Here is an 8,468-nt window from a genome sequence, read left to right on the forward strand (position 1 = left end):
AGTGAAGCTCAAAACTCCTGCAGCATCAGTACAGTGCAGACCCTGACATCTATCAGTGGCTGCTTCTGTGTAGAAACTGGCTATGTTGGCCCCAGGGGTGGTATCTTTGGAGGCTGGCTGCAGTGGTCTCTGAGGTAGTGCCAGCATCACGAGGAGTTGCAGCATTGTGCATTCAGGAGATGGAGTGTAAGAAGAAACAGGCCACCTTGGTACTGGCCCTGGATGACAGACAACAGTGGTGGCAGAACCAGCTGGGTGCCCTGTGGCTTTACAGCTCACACTTCCTTTCTGAAGAATCACAGAGGCACCCATCAAAATCAGTCAAGGCGGAAGAGGAGGAAAAACGATAGTCTGGAGGGTTGGTTTATGACAAATTCATTATGCCGCCCTTGGAAAATTGGACCTGTGTGGCCAGCCGATTTTGAATATAACTAGTTTTAGTAACAGAAGGTAAGGAAAATCCAGTAAAAGAATGGTTTTGTGATTCCTTCTCCCCATCACCCCACATATTCCTCAGCAGGTTGGTGTGGCCAGGGGGAGAAAAAGATCACATGTACTCAAATGATTATTTATTGTATAACTGTTTATTCAGGGGAGTTTTAGAGAAAAAAAGCAGGTAGAAAATGCCGCTTGAGAGATGTGTAATGTGGGCAGAAAAAGAGTAGTCATTCTTTTTTGATCTGCTGCTGTTGGGGTCATTTTTTACTATTTTAAAATATTGGTTGATAGAGTTTCCTGTTTTTATCTCCTGCAGACACTGCTAAATGGGTACATAAATGCACTGAGGTGTCTGCACTGTGATTTGAGACCTGTACCCCCTCCAAATGTACAAGAAAATTCCACTTTTATTTTCTCTCTTAAAACCTAGATAACTACTTCTTCCACTCTCCAAAGTAGTACGCATTAAGGAGTCTGAGTCACGTGACAAAATGTATATATACACCCCTCCCCACAAAAAGAAAAGAAACCCACTTGAAATCAAAAGATGGCTTTACATAATCAATTCCCCTCAGGTATTTTAAGTCTTTACCACCTGGGGAAAGAAAAAAAAATAGAATGAAGTAAGCATCACATTGAAAATAAAGCAGTTCCATTTGGAAACGTCAGCTGCTGTCAGGATGTGTTGTTTTCAACTTTTACCGTGGGAGTTGAGCACAGTATCTTAGTGAATGTCTTTCTTCCTCTGCACAAACCTCTTTCTCTGTCCTACAGACAGTATTTGCAGCTCCTGCCTACTGCAGATCAAAAATGAAGATAAAACATCTCTGAAGCAATAAAATCGATGAATAAAGTAGTTTGGATTCACAGTCGAAATTCAACCTTCCTTGGCACGTCTAGGTGAGATATTCCCACCTGCACATTCCCTGTAGGGCTTGTTAACTGCTCCTCTAAACTAAGATGCATCCGAAAGTCTGTGTTTTCTCTTTGAAGCTGACATAATAGATACTAACTGGTCATCCTTTTTGTTTTATGGTTATTGAATAAAAATACTGCCGTTATCATTGGAAAATGTGAGTGTTCTAACCATGTTAATCCAACTTCTGAAACTGAGAGTAACCAAGTTTGCAGGAATTTTATGGGGAGAAAACAAATCTCTATAGCTGTGTAGATACACGGACCAGCCTAGGCAAACACACACACACACCACACACACACACACACACACACACACACACACACACAGTGATATACCCACACGTAGATATGTATGCTCAGAGATTAGAGAGCTAGATAGATCGAAAGAGAGAGAGATTGATAAATAAGACTTTCTCTATAAGACAAACACACACAGACATAAATATTAAGCTAAAAGTTTGCATAGCTCAAAGGAATCTTTGCTATTCTAAAATATACCAAAATATTCCATTGTTGTCAAAGAAATATTTTTGTGTATTTTTAAGGGGAGCTAGCAAATATACCCCACTTTCCCATCTGAGCTCTCTTGATAAGAAACAGACAGTAGTGAAGCAATTAGCAAAACACCATGCCCCTAAACACTTTAAAAGAGCATGGTTGGTGGGTGAGGTTCACAGCAAAAGTATCCTCACACTTCCTAAAATTAAGCCCCAGTGCCAGACAAAAATTTTCTACCCAGACATAAGCCATTCTGTGTACTATAAGCCTCCCCAAGGGAGGGGGACCCTCAGAATCACATTTAGGGTTGCTATACACAAGAGTGTAATCTGTTCTACTCCTATGACATCGTCTTGCAAGGAAATGCAAAAGACACAGTTTTTAAGTCTTTCCTTGCCCAAAGCTTGTCAGAGAAAACTGCCCTTCCCAGAGTCTTCTGAAAGGCAGTAAGTATTTTTTAAAAAAATATCACTAGACACTGCCAATGGCTAACCGGACCTGAAGTTGCCCTGACACAATAGTAACCAGCTGCAGACTGTTTGCTTGCATAGCTGTAATTTTTGAGGTTTGGATTAGGAAAGATGAAATCAGTTATTTGGAGTTCTCTGAGGAACTTAAGCAGAGATACTGAGACACTGTGGAAGTTAAGCTTGGTAGGTAGCCATTGTAAAGGATTCCCTGATTTTTAGCAAAGCACCTGCGGACCTGATAATTATCAAGACACTTCAGAAAGGAAGGTACCTCTCAGAAAACCAAAAAGAGATTCTGTTTTCTATACCCACGTGGAAGTTAAATATAGATCTTCATGTTCACTAAAGAAGGTTGTATTTTTTTAGTAAATAAATTCATGAGTGAATAAAATCCTCAAAAAAATCTAAAATCAATGGCATTCAAAAAGTTAGATTTTTAATTTTACATTATGATTAATTATATGATTTGATAGGATGATATTAAAAACTCATCACTCTTTATTGGTCATGAAATTGAGTCAAATATGTGCCTCAGATTCTTTAAAATGGAAAGAAAAAAAAGTACTTCTTTTTTCCCTGAGGTATGATGTTACTTAACAAGCACTGCTAAGGGATCAATTGCAAACTAGAATAATTTAACTTCTCTTTTCATGCACTGAATTGCCCTTTAAAAATGATAATTGGTAAGTTAAATGAAAATTCATATGAGCTTGCCCTTTGCATGGCTGCCTATCAATATTTGTCAAGATTTTATGTAATAAAGTGATGGCATTTTTCTAGCATTTCATATACTAATGATTGTCAAAATGTGATCACCAACTTGATGTAGAGACTTTTTAAAGAAAAAAAATTTTTTTGAATAATTATCATTATGAACAATATTTGGAGGAGTCGAAAGAAAAATAAGAAATTTTTCAAAATGTGATGATTGTCTGAATTGGTGAAATAAGAAAATTAGATCAAAATTTAGGATTGATATAATGGGGAGTCCCCAAAAAACCAGAATATATTTATAAAAACTGTGTGTTTATTCTTACATGTTTAAACTTTGGTCACCTCGCTCTCTGATGCAATACACCTATTAAGATGTTTTTCCCACTGCTCCAAACAGTTTTGAACTTGTCAATTTTGATACCTTTTAGTGCTTCTGGCATTTTTCATTTCACATCTTCCACATCAGCAAAAAGTTTCCCTTTGAGGACTTTTTCCATCCAAGGAAACAAAGAAACAGAAAAGCCACTTGGGATGGGGCGTGGAGGTCATGTTTCTGATCAAAAACTGAACACTCAGCGTGGTATGTGGTAGCCACATTGCCATGATGGAAGAACCTCACCTGTTTGTCACCACTTGGGATGTTTCTTCTGCAAATTGTGGCACAACTTTCTCGAAATCTCCAGATAAAAACTTTAGTTGATTGTTTGATCTAGAGGAACAAATTCTGCATGTACTACAAGGAGTCTGCCCTCCAAAAGATAATTCAATCTTGAGGGGGTTTCACTTGGATATCAGAGACATTTTATAAATATCTGTCAATTTAAACAAACATGTTTTTCAGAAACTTAAGTTCGTGTATTATCAATTAATATTTTAGGTGTACTAATTTGCATATATAAGGGAAAACATTTCAGACTTTTTGGCACAATGACTGTGAACTGTTAGAAAAGCTTTTAAATTCTAAGATTTTTCTGGGATCTTAGTTCACACGTGACACTTTTATTTTTCTGTATACATCTTCTAAAATAGCCATTTCATTTTATCTCCTTCTTGTTAAGTAGATATCCAGCAAGGATATTCAAAAATTTCTAGCTAATGCTGTTAAAATAAATGACCTTCTGAAAGTACACTTACCTAAAAGCAATAAGAACACAATGAGATATACACACATGAGAAATTTTATATTTAGCTATATACAGAAAATTATCTTATTCAATTATTAAATTACTAATTATATCTGTTTTATAAAAGTAATAAGGCCATATTTTATAACTGAGGGCTCTTTAAGAGCAATTTGGTTTATAAAATAGAGCAGCAAATTCAACTTTAATCAGAATTCCACATGTAGGATTACTATGAAAAACTTTCAACTTAAAATAATAGTTGCTATTGATAGAATCATAATATATAGACTTCACATTTCATGAAATTTAAAAATACAACTGGATAGGTTTTAATATTATAAATACGTGTGCCTGTGCTGATGAATACATCAAGCAGGAATAAAATACTTTATACCTTAATCACAAATTTACAACTTTAATTCACATATTTTCATACTTTTATGATACACATTGATCATCAAAACTTTGTACTTTAATCAATTATTTAAATTGATTTAAATTTTTATCTACTATTGTATTACAATCTACAAATTAGCATTTTTCATCATGGCCTAATTTTTAGTCTAATCTTGTCCAATTTGATTTTGATATTAAATGTACAATCATTAGAGAATGGAGACTAAGATTAACATTTAACATACCTCTAACAAGGTACTATTAAAATACTGAAGTAAAATATCACTTAAATGTTAACTTTTTTATACAAACTACAAAATCCTCCCAATAAAGCTTCAGAAACTAACTTCATAAAACCACAAATGATATTTGGATTTGTCACATTGATAGGATGTCATTGATAATGACATACGAAATGCAGTGTGATTTAATTTGTAGGGTACACGTGTTACAAAGACTTAAGATTTTTAGTTTAGTCTAGGTTAAGGAATGAATTATTTATAACAGATGCACTGGAAGCAACATGTCTAATTTGGTGGTCTGTTGTTTAAATAACTAGTGGGTGTCTATTTTTGTAAGTAACTGACAAAGTGACAAGTTTGAGTTAGATGCCACTTACTTAGAACCGCTACCCAACTGCTGGGGAGTGTTATTTGCTTTGCTTAAACAGATGTTTTGATTCACTAGAGTAGAATAATTAAGTATGCACACACTAAATATTTGTGAGGTTCCAACATATACTGATTGCTAGACTCCAGCCCTTTTACTATGTCCAATTAAATAAGTGAGCAAATGGCATAAGGTATTGTGTATATAGATTTTAGCCTAGTAAATAAGTTCCAATTACTTTGTGTCAGGAAATCCCTGTCTTATTTTCATTTCAAAATCAACAAGAAGAAATAGTTTTAACATACAGTTACAATTTTTGGTCTAATTTCATTTACCTGATAAACCAACTAAATATCCAGGCAAAGAGAATAAATTATTTTTGTGAGGGAAAATTGGATAATTACCTTACCAACGGGTGGTAGACCCAAGCAGGGATAAGTAGGAATAAATCACTCAACCTACATTGGTATTGTTTTCTGGAATGAGATTTTTATCAGCACCCAAGCATTTTTGTCTAATGTCTTGCTGTCTCGTTTTATTGTATCTTGCATTTTACACTATCAGATATGGTGGCCTGGTCTTGAACCCTTCCGGTCAGCGTCATATACAGCCAAGAGTCTGCTTTCTGTCCCAGCTTCTCCATGTGCACCTGGGTAGGCAATGCATGCACCTAGTGGCTGGGGTTATCCTCCAACAGGGACAAGAGAGTAGCAGAGTTCTTCATTCTAGCTTTGAGTCTGGGACTTTCTCCAATGTATCTTTCAAACATTAATATTTTGTTCCTCATTTTCTTCTCCTAATTATGGTTAGTTGCCTACAACTTAGTAGGAAAGAGAGATGTAAAACTGGCAATAATCCTCAGCAATTTACAGGCTCATCCACTTAGTGTGAATGGTAGAAGAGATTGTTTCTACCATTTCTTGAATGTATCCATTGAAGGCTTTGGTCTGTAGTTTTACTTTCTTGTAATATCTTTGTCTGGTTTTGATAGTAGTGTAATGCTGGCCTAAGGTTAAATTAGGAGATGTTCTCTTTGCTTCTATCTTCTGGAAGAGATGACAGGGAATTGAAATATATTCTTTTTTACATGATTGGTAGGATTCATCAGTGAAATTATCTGGGCTTGGTGTTTTCTGTTTTGGAAGGTCATTAATAATTGATTCAAACACTGGTAGATATTAGCCTGTTGAGATTATTTAATTCTCTTTGTGTGAGGTTTGATAGATTGTGTCTTTTAAGGAATTGGTCTACCTCATCTAAGTTATTAAATTTATAAACATAACAGTCCTTTAGTATTCACTTAATGTCCATAGATCTGTCATTTTGTATTTTCTCGTTCTCTCTTTTTTTTTATTGGCCCAACTAAAACAACATATCAGTTGTTTTTATATTTTTTAAAATATAGCTTTATTTTTTCTATCAATTTCCTGTTTACAATTTTATTTATTTCTGTTTACTTGAATTTTTTTTAAACCATACATCCTTTTTATTGTTAAGTCATAAAGAGGTATCAAAATTAAAAGCAAAAGTTACGGGGTAAGACTTAAGAAAACTACTAGGAGCTTTCAAAGGAAGTGAAAATGGTACTAGGCACAGGGCAATATGAATTAATGAATAGGGGGAGGACAAGGATGGGGAGAACAGTGAGCATGTGCTGAAGATACTAGGGGAGAGGATCTGGTGAACATTTTGATCTTAGACGAGCGCCTAGGTAAAGAAATAATGGGATACGATCTCCAAACCCCACTATGGGCTTAAGAGTCATCCTCGCCATTGGCGCTGTCATCCTCTCCTTCCTCAGCCTCTTTTTCATCATCCTTGATCAACTCCAGCTGGTCATCCCCCCATCTTCATCATCATCATCATCCAGTAGTTCCCCCTCCTCAGCAGAGTCATCTGCACGCCCTTCAGACTCCATCTTCACATTGGCTTCATCTTTCTTCACAGAGGTGGCAGTTTGCTCCTCTTCTGTCTTATCATTCTTTATCTCTACTGCTTGTTTGCTCTGTTCCTTTTCCATTTTTTCCAGGTTTTCCAGTAGAGAATCCACTTTTTGTCTTATCTGAGACGATTCCTTCTTAATGACTTGAAGGTCATCACCTCTCAACTTTCCAGACTTGGAATAAGATCCTCGTTGACTACTCTTAGAATTGAAGCCACTTTGGCCCCTTGGTGAGGTGTTTCCCGAGACACGCTGGCATTTTGAGGGCACTACAGCCCGAGCAATAGGAGGAGGAGAGGGAACTCGTGCTGGGTAACTGTACATCCTGACATAATCATCCTGCCGAAAGCCGTAGTCCAAGTCAAAGGAGGAGCTGAGTAGAGGGGATGGAGAAGGGTGTTCTGGTACTGACCGGTACGTCTCCGCTGCAGATCTTTTCACACCTGCTTTCCCTCGGTTCACTTTTGGCTCTGCAGCCAGATTAATATCTAAAACCTGCCATCCTCTCCTGCTACAGCAGCCCAGGCATTCCTCTCATTAACATACTGAACGAAGGCAAAGCCCTTATGAACAGAGCAACCCACAGTTTTGCCATATTTTGAAAAAATTGCCTCCACATCAGACTTCTTGACCACAAGAGTGTTAGGATTCCCGATGAATACACGGGAGTTCATGGAGCGAGGATCTGTCTTGTTGGTAACATTGCTAGCCATTGTGCTTGATGATAAGGTTCCTCACGAACCTGAAAAATGTCGCGGAAGATCAAAAAAATCTCACAGGAGGGGAGAGGGAGAGTAGATTTTGAGTCTCCTACTCCCGGGTTCTTCATGGAGAAGCCGACTGCTGCTGGAGACCTGCAACGCAGCACCAACCGCTCAGTTGTCTCTTCACAAAATGGCCTGTGTACTTGGATTTAATTTGCTCTTCTTTTTCTAGTGTCCTAAAATGGAAGTTAATTATTGATTTTAGATCTTTCTTCTTTGGGAATAACTGCACCGTGTCTTAAATTTCCCTCTAAAGATTGGTTTCATTGCATCTTACAGAGTCTGATAAGCTGTGTTTTCATCTAATTCACTTCAAACTATTTTAAAATGTCCAATTTAAAAGTCAAACTTATTTTTATAGCATTGTGATTATTTAATCTCCAAGTAATTTGGGATTTTCCAGACATCTTTGTCATTCATTTCTAGTTGTCTTCCATTTGAGCCCACTTTCTCTCTTCTTACACTGTTTCCGAAGAGAGGCACAAAGGATTCCCATTCTTGCTCCTACATGAGTCAAGCGTTGTGGTGACCCCAGCGGTGACCCAAGATGGCAGTGGTGTGGCACCCAGAAGGCTTTTGGGGCTACCCAGCTGCT

At 37.0% G+C, this 8,468-nt stretch overlaps 1 pseudogene; it reads right to left on the minus strand.

The window, feature by feature from the left end:
* Positions 1-6,637: 6,637 nt before the first annotated feature.
* On the minus strand, positions 6,638-7,822 carry LOC103263313 (annotated as a pseudogene).
* Between the last annotated feature and the right edge of the window lie 646 nt (positions 7,823-8,468).

Source organism: Carlito syrichta, unplaced genomic scaffold (genome assembly GCF_000164805.1).
Source record: "Carlito syrichta isolate Samal-C Ts95f unplaced genomic scaffold, Tarsius_syrichta-2.0.1 Scaffold304825, whole genome shotgun sequence".
In the NCBI taxonomy this organism is placed as follows: domain Eukaryota; kingdom Metazoa; phylum Chordata; class Mammalia; order Primates; family Tarsiidae; genus Carlito; species Carlito syrichta.